Genomic DNA, 12,555 nt, shown 5'->3' with positions numbered 1-12,555 from the left:
CAGAGAGACTCAACAGGTTTTCTCACAATCCTCACAACAACAAAATCATAATATGTCTCAGAGGTATCAGGTTAATTTCAGGGCGCCTCCAGCTTTACTCTGGATGGAGCCAGTAAAACAGATACGTTGCTCATTATTCGAGTTGAGTTACGGAGGCTTGTCACAACAAATATTGAAGAATGCAGTTCGGTTCTACACTACCTCAATAACCTTATTAATCCAGTCATTGTGTTCCTGCACGAAAGCACAGGCCCAGTTTTATCTTCATGGGCAGCAATGCTTCAGCTCATTGAGGTGGTATCATAAGAGAACGGCTGCTGGGGACTGAGATATCTCCAATGGAGTAGTCTGTATTTTCTACAGACCTGAATCCCGTGAAAAATCCTCTGGGATCAGCTGGGTCACTGTGTCGGTACTCATGACTCTGTACCCCAGAACCTCATGGCCGGCCTTCAAGAGGAGTGGGATGCCATGCCTCAGCAGACAGTCAGTGGGCTTGTGAACAGCTCAAGGGCACGTGATAAGCGACATTTTGTGGCACACCCTCCACTGTTGTTGGTTTTTGTTTCAGTGAATTGTTTGAGATGAGGAAATCACCATTTCATGTTTCTTTGAAAATGCCCTTGATTCATGCTGTAATAGCACAGTAACATGAACTAAGCATGAGTTGTGTCTTTAGATATGTCCATAATTTCCCCTTCATCAATCTCTTACCTGTGCTGGGGAGAAAAAAAAACACTCTCAAAATGCTTCACAATGAGCTTACTGTGAAAATGTTCAGAATCCTGAAAGTAGTCATACTGCAGATCGTTTTTGGCTTTAAACCTTTATAGCAATATGTTCTGGATTTACAGCAATCAGCCATTAGGAGGTCAGGAAAAGGCTACTTGTGTTTTGTGCAAGACAAATTCGACCAGTGAAACTTATAATAACATAGTAGATTGCCGGGCTCCATTATTATGAATCTAATATCAGTGTCATGTCTTGACTTTTTATTGTATAGTTCTTTTTTTATTAAGGTTATTATTTTTAATAGTCGACTGCTCCAGATATTGTGCTGTCCTTTGTTTATGCTCTGATTCTCCCTTGCTGGCTTCATAAAAGCCGGTTTTCAGAAATGACTTCACTACAGTTTTATTCATACCCTGGCTTCTGCACTTTTCTGGTTAGATCAAATTTCTTTTAGTTAATAACTGTAAAGAAGGCAGACATAGTTATTTTATAATGAAAATTGGGAAACACTCCTCGGCGGGGCCCAGAGTAAATGAAATGCTATTAGGTGAAAATATTCTGATGTTATCAGGACAGGTTCGGTCGACCAGTTCAAGTAGGGTCCATAGAATAAAGGAGCAGGCAGGCAGGCAGACGGACATGCCCGGGAAAATGAAACCGGCAGAATGGGAGGATGTACGGACACAGATAAGGATGCGAGTGAAACCATGACCTTGGCATCGTATTAATGACAGCCTTGATCGCATATAACCTTTGATGACAAAAGAGGCCCTTATGGCCGCGGGGAGGGGAACCCCAGTGTGGGTGGTACCTTCTTTCTGAAAGTAATAAACTAACCAGTTTTCGGTGGAATTTCCCTCACCCCTGTGTGTTTATCAGCGGAATTACCCCTCAGGACACCTGATACTTGATCAAATCCAGTTTAACCAAGCCGATGTCAAAGTGACAGAATTATTTGTCTGGTGCGTCTCGCCGTTGTTGGATCACAGATACAGTCACACGTGTCATACTTACATGTCATGTCACACTGAAAGTCTTCAAAACTTTACTGTCATGTTTCAGCTCATCCTGTTGGGATTGAAAAAAAGAAAAAAAAACCTTACGACACTGGCTTTTTGCGTTGTGTTACTGCGATTTTTCATGATTTGTCCCTGAAAGTCAGAGGTCATTGATAATTTTATCCGGTCCATTTTTGTTTTCAAAGTTTTTCATGAATGTATCAAAAACTGGAATATTGTAGACATTTGCAATTATTGTGTTCATTTGTAAAAGTGTCTTTAGGTTGTAAATAAGTCAGATCTAACAAATTAAAGTGTGATATTGAATGTGCTCTCGGCATTTCAGTGCTGCATAGCTTTGGGTTGATTAGTGTCCATACGTCGTAGGTTGAATACCTTCTGTTTTGTGGAGAAAACCCTGTTATGAACACACAGCCTCACATGTAGACGCATTCTTGCGATGATTCTGTGTCATTAAAAGCCTCGGGCCTTCATCGCTTTTGCATGTTTTCGGTATGAGGCCCTAATCAAAGCCAGCCTCAGTCGTTCAATCTGGCGTGCACACACACACACACACAAAGCGTAGACGAGACTATGATGTTATTTTCCAGGCTGAGCTAATTGTCTCTGGGGCTCCGATCTCTCTCTCTCTCTCTCTCTGGTTGCAGTTGGACTTTGCAGTGTTACACGATGCAGCCGTGAGTCCCCGGGAAGACTCTAATGAAGAGTTATGAGAAGCTGGATGTCTCTTGGCTGTGGAGGGGGGGGGGTGTGTAGGGAGGACACAGGGATGGAAGATGGAAGATGGGAGGGGAGTAGAGAAGGCTGAAGAGTGATGCATGAGAACGAGGGAGAGAGGGACCATGCAATGAGGCAGAAAGATGGATGGATTGAAGGAGAGAATGCAGAAGCGGCCAGTGAAAGAGGAAGAAGAGGAGGAGGAGGAGGAGGAGGGCCAAACACCCCCATACAGGCCTGGAAGCCTGTTAGAGCTCTGCTAGCGGCGTTACACGCGGTGCAACATGCACTTTCACTTGGAGAAGGCTGGATGTGTTTGGAAGTGTGCTGAATCATCTTATTGAAGTCTGAAGTTTTGCATTGTCAACATTTATTGCTGGTGTTCACGAGCATAATTATCCATGATGGATGCATGTGCTCGCCAGCGCAATACAGAATTGCTTTTATCAGGAAAAAAAAAAAAAGAAATCTGATAGTATGAGGTGGTTGTTTACGGTGCGTCACACTCAAGTTCCCTCAAGGCCTGACTGCATCTACAAGTCATTTTCTATTTTATCCTCTCCTCTCTATCTGTGATAAATAGCTGCTTGTATTATGATTAGATGTATGGACTGTGTAAGAACTACTGCCATCCTGTCTGGAGATACCTTTGCTCTTGTTCACCTCTTCTCTGTTTCACCACAGGAGATACAGTGTACTTTTTTTTTTTTTTTTTTTGCTTTGACCCTTTTTTTTTCTTCCTGGAAATATAACAGAGAGATTACAAAAGCAAATCTCAGGATTTATTCAGGCTTTCTTTTGAAACCATTTAAGTCACAACATGTTCCCGCATATGCATATGCTAATCACAGTGTCACCTCCAGGTTGTGTTTTTCTTTGTCACCTTTTCTCCTAGGAAAAAGAAATGTATAAATGAAGTGTGCTAACGCTGCACAGTGTTTGATTCTGCACTGTATGTACAGGTTACGGAGTGCGAAACAGTGCATATTTCAAGTGGATTAATTCATTTATGTAATTACCTGGGTTTGTCAACTTCAGCACGGAGAATCAAAACATGAAAAGTGTTCTTAGAACGGCTTCTTTATTTCTGTAATGGCCCTTTTTATGTATGGAAGTTGCAACTTTGTTTAAATGATTCTGTCATGTTTGTATAAGTTACAGCTGTTGCTTAAAGTGACATGATGGCCGTTTAAATGTGCATAGTTGGTGGTTGCAGAAGTTAGAAACACAAAAATGAAGGAAAAATTAGCAAAAAATAATTTGCTCTTATGCTTTTGAGCTACTGATCGTAAAAGGTTTGTTAAAACAGCACAAGATAAAGAACTCGGTTACTTTATACACTTTAAACCACAAAGAAATTGACTCTTGTTATCTCAATACTCAACATGTTTGCACCTGATATTGTGCACCTTCAACAAGGAGTATAAAGTACAGGTATTTGCATTCAGTTTGAAAGAGTGAAAGTAAATAGTGTGAAAAGTCTCTTAACAAACCCCTACTTGCCTCCTCTGCTTTGCAAGACTCTGTGACTTACTTTATGGTTTAAGATTCTTTGCTTATGACAGAGCAGCTTTGACCATTTTGATTTCAGATGAGGTTGACTGGGTCGGGCCCTGGGAGGCTCGGCGAGGCTCCGTCCGTCCCTTTTCATTGGAGAATCCCTTTCTTTAAGATTTCTTCTCCGTTCTGCTTTCTGTACAGTCTAAATGTCAGCCAGCCCGAGAGCAAGATAGAACGAGAGAGGAAGAGCTGCTGTCTTTGGGGAGAAAGCCATTGAAAGCATATGTGATGCCCCCCTCCTTCAGTCTGATGAGCTATTGAAAAGCAAGATGACATTTTGCAATAATACACCATATAGCTCCAGAGTTTAGGAAGATTAAACATTATTCATAAATATGTGAAGCCTGGCATTTATTGATGTTTGTGGCAAGATTTGCTGTCAAACCACTCTGGGTTTCAGTTCTCTGTTTCAATTTTGTTTGTGGGGAGAAATACTGCACCTTGACAAAGCACTGAACCATAACTGTGAGCTGATATAATCAGCTATACAACACATTGTTTCACCCAAGGAATGTAACGAATCACGAGGAAAAAAAAGAAAAAAAAATGAGAGAAGATTTATAGTACACCTCTCGCATAATTATAAAGAATGATCTATTGTGTGTGTGCAAGCACACTCCCGTGATTGTCGGTGGCACAGAACATCAAGAATTGAGCTCAGGCTTCAGCTTTGTGTCCTACTTACAGTAAAGATTTTTGCTACATCAGCGTGCACAAAAGCCTGCAAAATCAGTTTTCGGTGATGAGAAAAGTGATTTAGATGACATGCTTTCCCAAGAGAGCGTGTTTGAAAACTCTGAAACCTGCGTCTTGCATTTAATGCTGAGAGCTGTGTGTTTGCGGAGCTGCCTGGCAGCATGCGCACACAGACACACACACACACACACACACACACCAGGTGGAAGACTAACAATGTAGTAATTCTGGTTAATCAGAATGTTTTATTTAGGAACGGCGGGTGAAATTGTACTATTATGCTCCCTCAATTTTTACCCTTTTCACCTCCCTCTCTGTGCAGTCTTCTCCCATCATTCCGCCCTCTGTCAGAGGAGGAATGCATGTTATTTCCTTTTATGTCCTCAAATCGGTGTGAAGTCCCCATGAAGGGTAGCAGATTAGTGCCATTTTCATCCAGATAATTTTAACAGCTGCAGCGATGGTAGTGCTGCAGACATCTGAAGCCTCTTGTCTCCTGAGAGACACTCTGGCTGTTGGTTGAATTTCTGTCGCTTCAGATCAGCCCAGCTGGAGAAACACTAAACAGGCACATTTTATTCGCTCCAGGCCCCCACGGATGTTCTGGCTACACAATGCTGGAGCTGAAGTATCAATGAAGTATTGACTGTTGCTTTCAGAGAGGAGGCAACAGCAAGAGTAGAAAGGGAGGCTTGAGTTAAATCTTACTGAAAGAGGGAAAGAGGAGCCGGTTAAAGGGAGCGAGGAAGGTATTTGCTTTAGAAACTCTAACCAAGTTCTCGTGTGCCTGAGTCCAATGATGTGTAGACTTAAGTAGAAAAGCAGATTCTATTAATGGGCTATTACAGTTGACATGCAGTCAGTGCTAATTTAGCTATTCAGATTGTTTTTTAAGGGTAATGTCAGACATTAAGCATGCCTGTCTGAGGGGGAACACATGTTAGTAATTATTAAAAAAAGTGAGTCATTTTCAGAGTATTGTTGCATTCACTTACCCAGTTTCTCTCGTATTATCTGGTATATGCTGATGCACCGACTTACCGTAAATCCGAGTCTCTTAGTGGGAAGGCCGGGCTTTTTATGTCAGTTACCGAATCACAGAAAAATATACACATCATGGCGAATAAATGTCATTTGGCTTTGATTTTCAGAATACCTGAGTGTTTGAGAGGAGGACGACTGTTTCTTCAATGCTTGTTTGTCGATCTTTAATTTTTCCAATACTTATCAAGACTGGTATTGGGTATTTTATTTATAAAATCGCACTGAATATCTTTTCACTGCTTTTAATAGTATTGCCATGACACGTTTCACCCTCTTTCATCAGCAAATCGTGTTTACTATCACCTCTTTTTGCTGCTTTTCCTCTCATTCTGGTGGCTCATGCTCACTGGACCGACCTGGAATGTGGCTGCGCCTGACATGCAAGGCACTTTGTAGACATAACACAGCTCTTGACCACAACCTCAGAAACCAGTAATGTTTGCATTAAATCTGATAGCGGAATTTCATCCCTCAAAGCTTGATTGAATTTTACTGACCGTTTACTGACTGTTGTGAACTGCAGAACTATTCCGCACAGTGAGATTATTCCCGGTTTGAGTCCGGGCTTGGGAATTACTCGGATACTGCAGTTTCCTCCTACTGTGAAAAACATGTTTGACGTCATTTTGTGGATCAAAACTGCTAAGATTCGTCTGTCTCTCCATGTTTCCTCTGTGATGGACTGCTGACTTGTCCAGGGTGTAATCTGCCTTGGTTCGCTGAAGATCAGCTCCAGCGCTCCATATTTCATTATGAATAAATACAGCCCTCTTGATCTGCTACTTGACTTAACCTGATGTGGATTGAAAAGGATGCAGATAGTTAAGTGTTTTCGCCTTATTTGGGCATTTTCAAAGTAGCTGGAAGCTTGAGTGGAGAAGTATGTGAATGAGTGATATAGTTGCAGTGCATTCAATTACATCATGGAGCAATGTTACAACTTCTGTTTAAAACTCTGAAGTCATTAATACAAGATATAACTCATATTTGAAGTAGTCCTTTCTGCGTTTTCCCCATCATCCTTGATACTTAGCCATCTGTATAGTCATTCATGTTGTTGTGTATTCACTTCGTAAAGTTTTTCAGTAGTTTACACTGACTACATGCAAAGTATGAGAACAAGAGATTATCAAACCTCAGTTTCATGCAAATCACTTTGTAAAAAGCTTTTTTGTGGTGGAGTATTACCTGAATTGCCATTTGAGTGACTGAGTTGAGTCTGCCCACCTCATTCACATATTAGCTCCTTGGACACATTCAAATTCATCATCTCATAATTGAGAAAATCCACATTCTAAGTAATACTTAAAGCAGGAGTGCAAAAGTAATTTTAGTCGGGGCATGAATAGGCCCTTCAGATCCTAATTTGAACAGATGTGTGAAAAAATGTCATAATAACCAACAAACACCAACTCCAACTATCATAATTTTTTTTTTTTTTTTTTTTTACGAATACAGACTCAAAATGTTCATATTTAATCCATCTTTTTAACCAAAGTGATTATAGATAATCTAAAATCGACTGAAATGGAAAGTACAATCTGAAATCCTCTGAGACAGAGTTCTTCTTCTCAGTCTTGTTGGGGGAAAAAAGGATACATTTTGAAGCCTTGAGCATTTGGTTTGTCAAACTTGCCTCAGTGTATGAATCTGATGATCATGTTGTTTCGATAGACAGAGGTAGCTCGCTAGCTTTGACAGCTGCCGCCGGCTGTTCAGTTCTTGGTTTCAGTTTTCCATCGTGTTTACTCATCTTATTAAAACATGTACCTCCCCAGTGGACAAAATTAGAAATAGCTGTTAGATTTCCTGAAATTAAAAAAAAAAAAAAAAAATAATTTTAAACCTTTAAGAGTCATCTTGCAGGATGATTTGGACCTTTTGGCCTGTAGACCATATATTTGACACCTCTGAAGTATATGCTTTAGAAAGAATGTGCAGAGAGTCACCTTCTTTTTGTTTTTTACAGTTATTTAATGGATAAAAAAACCCATTTTTAAAAGTATTACTCAAACCTTTTGTTAAAATATTTTCTGAGTGTCGTCCAGCACAGCATTAGAGACTTTTCAAGCGGAAATTATACATCTAAGGATGTTTTTTCTTTCTCCCCACATTTGTAATCTCTAAACTCGGTTGCGGGGCATGGGCCAGCATCAATTGGCAGATCTGCCGAGCAACCTCTGTGCTGTGTTTACATTGGGTGGGTATCGATTTTGTGTTTGTCCTGGTAAATACCGTATTTTGGAAGCCGCCGCTTCACTGAAATCTGGACGGAGTTGCTGGATGGTAACGGAGGAGATGGAATGACACACATGGGAGAGAGGTAACAGAGTGCATGGAGCAACTGCGACGCAGCCAAGAGAAAAGAGGGAGGAAAAATGTGAGCTTTGAGCACAAGGACGGAGAAGGCGAGTGGAGAACAGACAGGAGAGGAGGTGGAGAAGGAGAGAAAACAAAGGGGAGAAGACGGTTATGCAAAAAATAAGACAAAGAATCATGAGGTTTGACTGCAAACTGTTATCTCGCTTTGAATACAGGCAGCCCAAGTCACCTCCAGCAGTGCAGACAAGATTCACAGCCAAATCGTCCTCCTCTGCCGTCTCCTCCCACTCGCTCGCCTTGCTGTTCGAGAACTTAATTACTGCGATAATTTGGCCTTGTTTGTTGTTGTCATTATTACACTCTGTAAGAGTCGGTCAGCTAATGAAAACACAGACACCAGATCAGAGACACGATCGAGCCCCTGCCTGAGAAGCAGAAAAGGAGAGGGGAAAGTTATGAGAACAAAGACTCCACCAGGATTCGACAAGCATAATGAACAGCGAGGCTCTCTCCCCGCTCGCCGACACCAACATGCATTCGTAAGGAAAAGAAGAACTGAGAAAGAAAGAAGCCATGAAGATGAGTTGGTACTTAATCTAGGTTGCTGAATGTCCTCTGTCACTTTTTGGAAAATGAGACTGTGAGATAAATGATCTTTTAATGCTTACTTTGTCTCTAATTAGGTGAAATTACAGACTTGCCTTCATTTAAGCATCAACTAAAGACACTTCAAAATCGGAGTGAAGCATAATTACAAAGAGGAGCAGGAAAGCACTGTTGTTCCCTTCAACTTCAGTTCTCTAAATACAGTGTTATTTTATTACTTTCCTAATTATGACAGTGAAGCGAGCGTGCATTTGGAAATAAAACAGTTGAAGTAAAAAAAAAAAGATGAGTAATTGCAGCCAAGGCTTGTTATGGGATTTTCATAGCAATTCAACCGTAGAAGTGGTCCATTATCGATGTCAGGGGAATTGAGACATAACATATGATCATAATGATGATCAGGATCATTAGAGATTATTGATTGGACATGAAATGTCACATTAGAATAACCTCATAATCCAGTGACGACTGGCACAGGCTTTACTTTCAGCACCTTCTCATCACTGTTCAGCAGTGATTTAAAAACGAGCAACAAAACTAAATGCATTGACTCGGGGTTTAAAGCGGGTCACAGTGGTTTTATCTGTTGAATAGGACATAAAGTTCATTTCCTCCACTAATCATATTGTAGGTGCAGTGGTAGCAAGATGTTGGATACACATCAAGTCACAATTTTAGTGTCACTTCATGAAAACATATTAGCAACCACATGCAAATTCAAATGTAGAAACAGGTAATTGAGCATCAAACCTGCTCTTAGTTTGCTTGATCATAAATATTTCAACAGAATTTTCACCATAGCAGTCAAATAAGGAAAAAGTACTTCCTCTTTCTCTTTTTTTTTTCTTTTAATCAAACAAAAGAGCAATGAATTGTAAAGAAATCAGAAAATATATATATATGGGCTGCTTTGACTTCATGGATTACACTTACTGAATTCCCAGCAATAGGAAACAAAGTGGATCCGTTGCCGCGGCCGTCAGTGGAAAGCCGGATTCTAAGTGAGACAAAAGGACTGCCACACAGTTGGAGTCTGCATTAGTTGAAGTCCTGACTAGATAAATTGCAGACTAAGCTCATTCTGAAGCCCCACTCAGTCTCAAGAACCCTGAGGAGGCATTCAAGTCTGCTGGGATGCCCCCCCCCCTCCATTTATTAAATGATTTTGCTGCAGTTACAAAGCTGTATAAATGTCAGCTGACATGTGGGCGAAACTCCATTTAAAGCTTGTCAGAGAGATTTATCAGGGTATTAAAAACTTTTAAATGTAGCTTTATATAAAAAAGAAAAAAAAGCTCTTGTGATGTTTCTTGCAGACGTACAGGTGCAGTGACTTTCAGGGTGCAAGAAAAGGCTGCAAAGCTCAACTAAACGATCAATTTGTTAAAAAAAACTTTAAGAATCACAGATATTTTTTTTTTCTTGAAAGCACTGAAATGTAATATGACGTGCACATCACTGATGTGATTCAGGTGTGTGTGCTTCATTCGCCCCAAGCGTGCGCATGTTGTGCGCGGTCTCCTGTTAGTGACAAACACACGTCCTCAGTCGACCAAGCACAAATGGGCCAGAACGAGGCCACCGCTGACCCGCTCTTTCCAGACGACGCGCGCTCATATGTTCCGCACCCAGCATCTCTGGCCGTCTGGAGCACAACATAAAATTATGACAGCGGTGTCATTTTTATAACCCTTATTTCCGAATTAGGGCCGATGCAACTGTGCCAACTGTGGGGTTTCCGTCACGGTGGCTGCTGTGAGCGTCATAAAAGTCCCCCGGTGCCTCTGCAGACACAAACACACACACACACACACACACACACACACACACACACACACACACACACACACAGACTGCCTCTTCTCATTTACTCAAACACATCGACATAGATTAGGCACCAGTGGATTTATAGTGTTTGTTTTTTTTTTTCTCTATGTCTTTTTTCATTTTTAAAGACTGGTTTAGGCAAACAGTATTCACAGCCAACCGATCGTTATGCTGTACATTATCCCATTTGCTGGAACACATTTCTCCCTCTGCCAGTAATACTGACTAGGACTTGGCAGTACTAGACAGAAGTCCAGAGTTATGCTGTTTCCACAGCAAAGGAGTTTAAATCCAAAAAATATGTAGCAGTGATAATCCAATGAGATTCATGGAGACTTTCACTTGGAAAAAAAAAAAAAAAAGCTTTTCAAATAAAGAATAACAATCTTATTTTAGATCATGTGCACATTATTGGGATATGTTGGTATAAAGTATGATCAAAACGGGCATCTGTATTTCTTAAATTTGAGCATTTGTTCAACTGATAGGGATTTTTATTAAGAATATTTCAAGAGCAGTGTTGCCAAAGCTTAGAGTACAGTTTGTCCAAGGTGAATATTATATCCATCATGAACAAAACCTGTGTGGATGAAGAATTCTGTTTGTCTCCATTTGCAGCATTTCAATCTGAATTATTCCTTTCCTTGCCACTATGTAGAAAAATCATTTCCTTAAAACACAAGACTACTAAACATCCCAAAGTATGTACATGGGTTTCGAGAAAACAGATTTGCAGTGTGTTTTTTGATGAATTCCTTTATGTAATGGAGTGAAAGCTCTTCCTGTTACTTGTGTTAAGTGCAATAGTTAGTATGTTAATTTGTCCCCACACAGGAATTAGGCTAATGAGCCTTTTGGTCCTCGTGGCTAAAAAACCATCTCGACTATTTTACAGTATTGAACAATATCAGCAGAGCAGCCTCCGTCTCTGGGGTGCTCCGCTTGACAGTCTCAATTTCATTTCAAACACTGTCGTGTCTGTAAGTTTTTCTCCGCTGCTGAGATTTCATAATCAGACTTATTCTATGTATCCCCAATGAGAATAAAGATTGTTTAACAGTCTGCAAACTTTATGGTTCGAAGCTATTTTTGGACAATGTTAAGCAAATGAAATACTGCAGTAAACACGAATACATAGCATATTGCAGTTTCACTATACTTCAAACTGTAAATATGTTGAATTAATGAATTTTAAGAACTTCAATTAATTGAGTTCTTTTCCCCTGTGGGTTTTAGCCATTGAGGCAGTTTTTGCTGTTTTACCCTATAAGCTCCATCCCTCTTTCCTTTCTTGTTCTCTGACTTTTCTTGTTCTTGTAGCGGAGTCCTCCTCAATGGCTACATACCTCTGAATACAGATCATTGTTACCTTGGACCTTCTTAAGATTCAAAACCAGCTTCATTATCGTTGCCAGGTTCTGTTTGTGCACCTCTTCTTGTCAGGTTTGGTTCAAATATAACATTATCTGGTGGATTCGCTGTTAGATTTTTTTTTAACCTGTAGAAGTCTGGTGTTTAAAATTCTGGTTTGCACCAAGTGAAAGATGTGACTTGTTTCCAAACCGCACTGTCTCTGTAGCAGATTTCTGTTAGTTTTCTGAATCCTTTGATACCCTTTTCAAACAGATGTTTTCAACAGTCTAATCCAGGAGTTTTGGTTGACTGGAATCTGTCTGTGGCTGAGCTGAAACTTGATAAAATGAGATTATACCGAATTGCTCAACTATGCTGCTCAGACCTACTCAGTTAAGTAGACTTTTTCAAATGAGTTCAGGTTTAGTTGCACAAATTAATTCGAGAGGCGGGACACATGCACAGATCAGGGAAGGGAAACTCAATCCATGTTGGGACCATCAAAGAAAAGTTCCATCTTGGGAGCCGGTTTCAGAAGCAACGGTCACAGCGACTCTGAACATCGTTGTCGTGTAAAGGGAAACTCAAAACGTGACGAAAGTCTTTCCGTTTCACTGGTTTTCCTTATCATATTAACAGAGCCTATTTACCTGCAACCACACTCCCGTTATGCTATGTA

The sequence above is a fragment of the Salarias fasciatus genome, chromosome 11, assembly GCF_902148845.1.
Source record: "Salarias fasciatus chromosome 11, fSalaFa1.1, whole genome shotgun sequence".
Taxonomy (NCBI): domain Eukaryota; kingdom Metazoa; phylum Chordata; class Actinopteri; order Blenniiformes; family Blenniidae; genus Salarias; species Salarias fasciatus.
Note: the sequence above shows the minus strand (reverse complement) of the source record.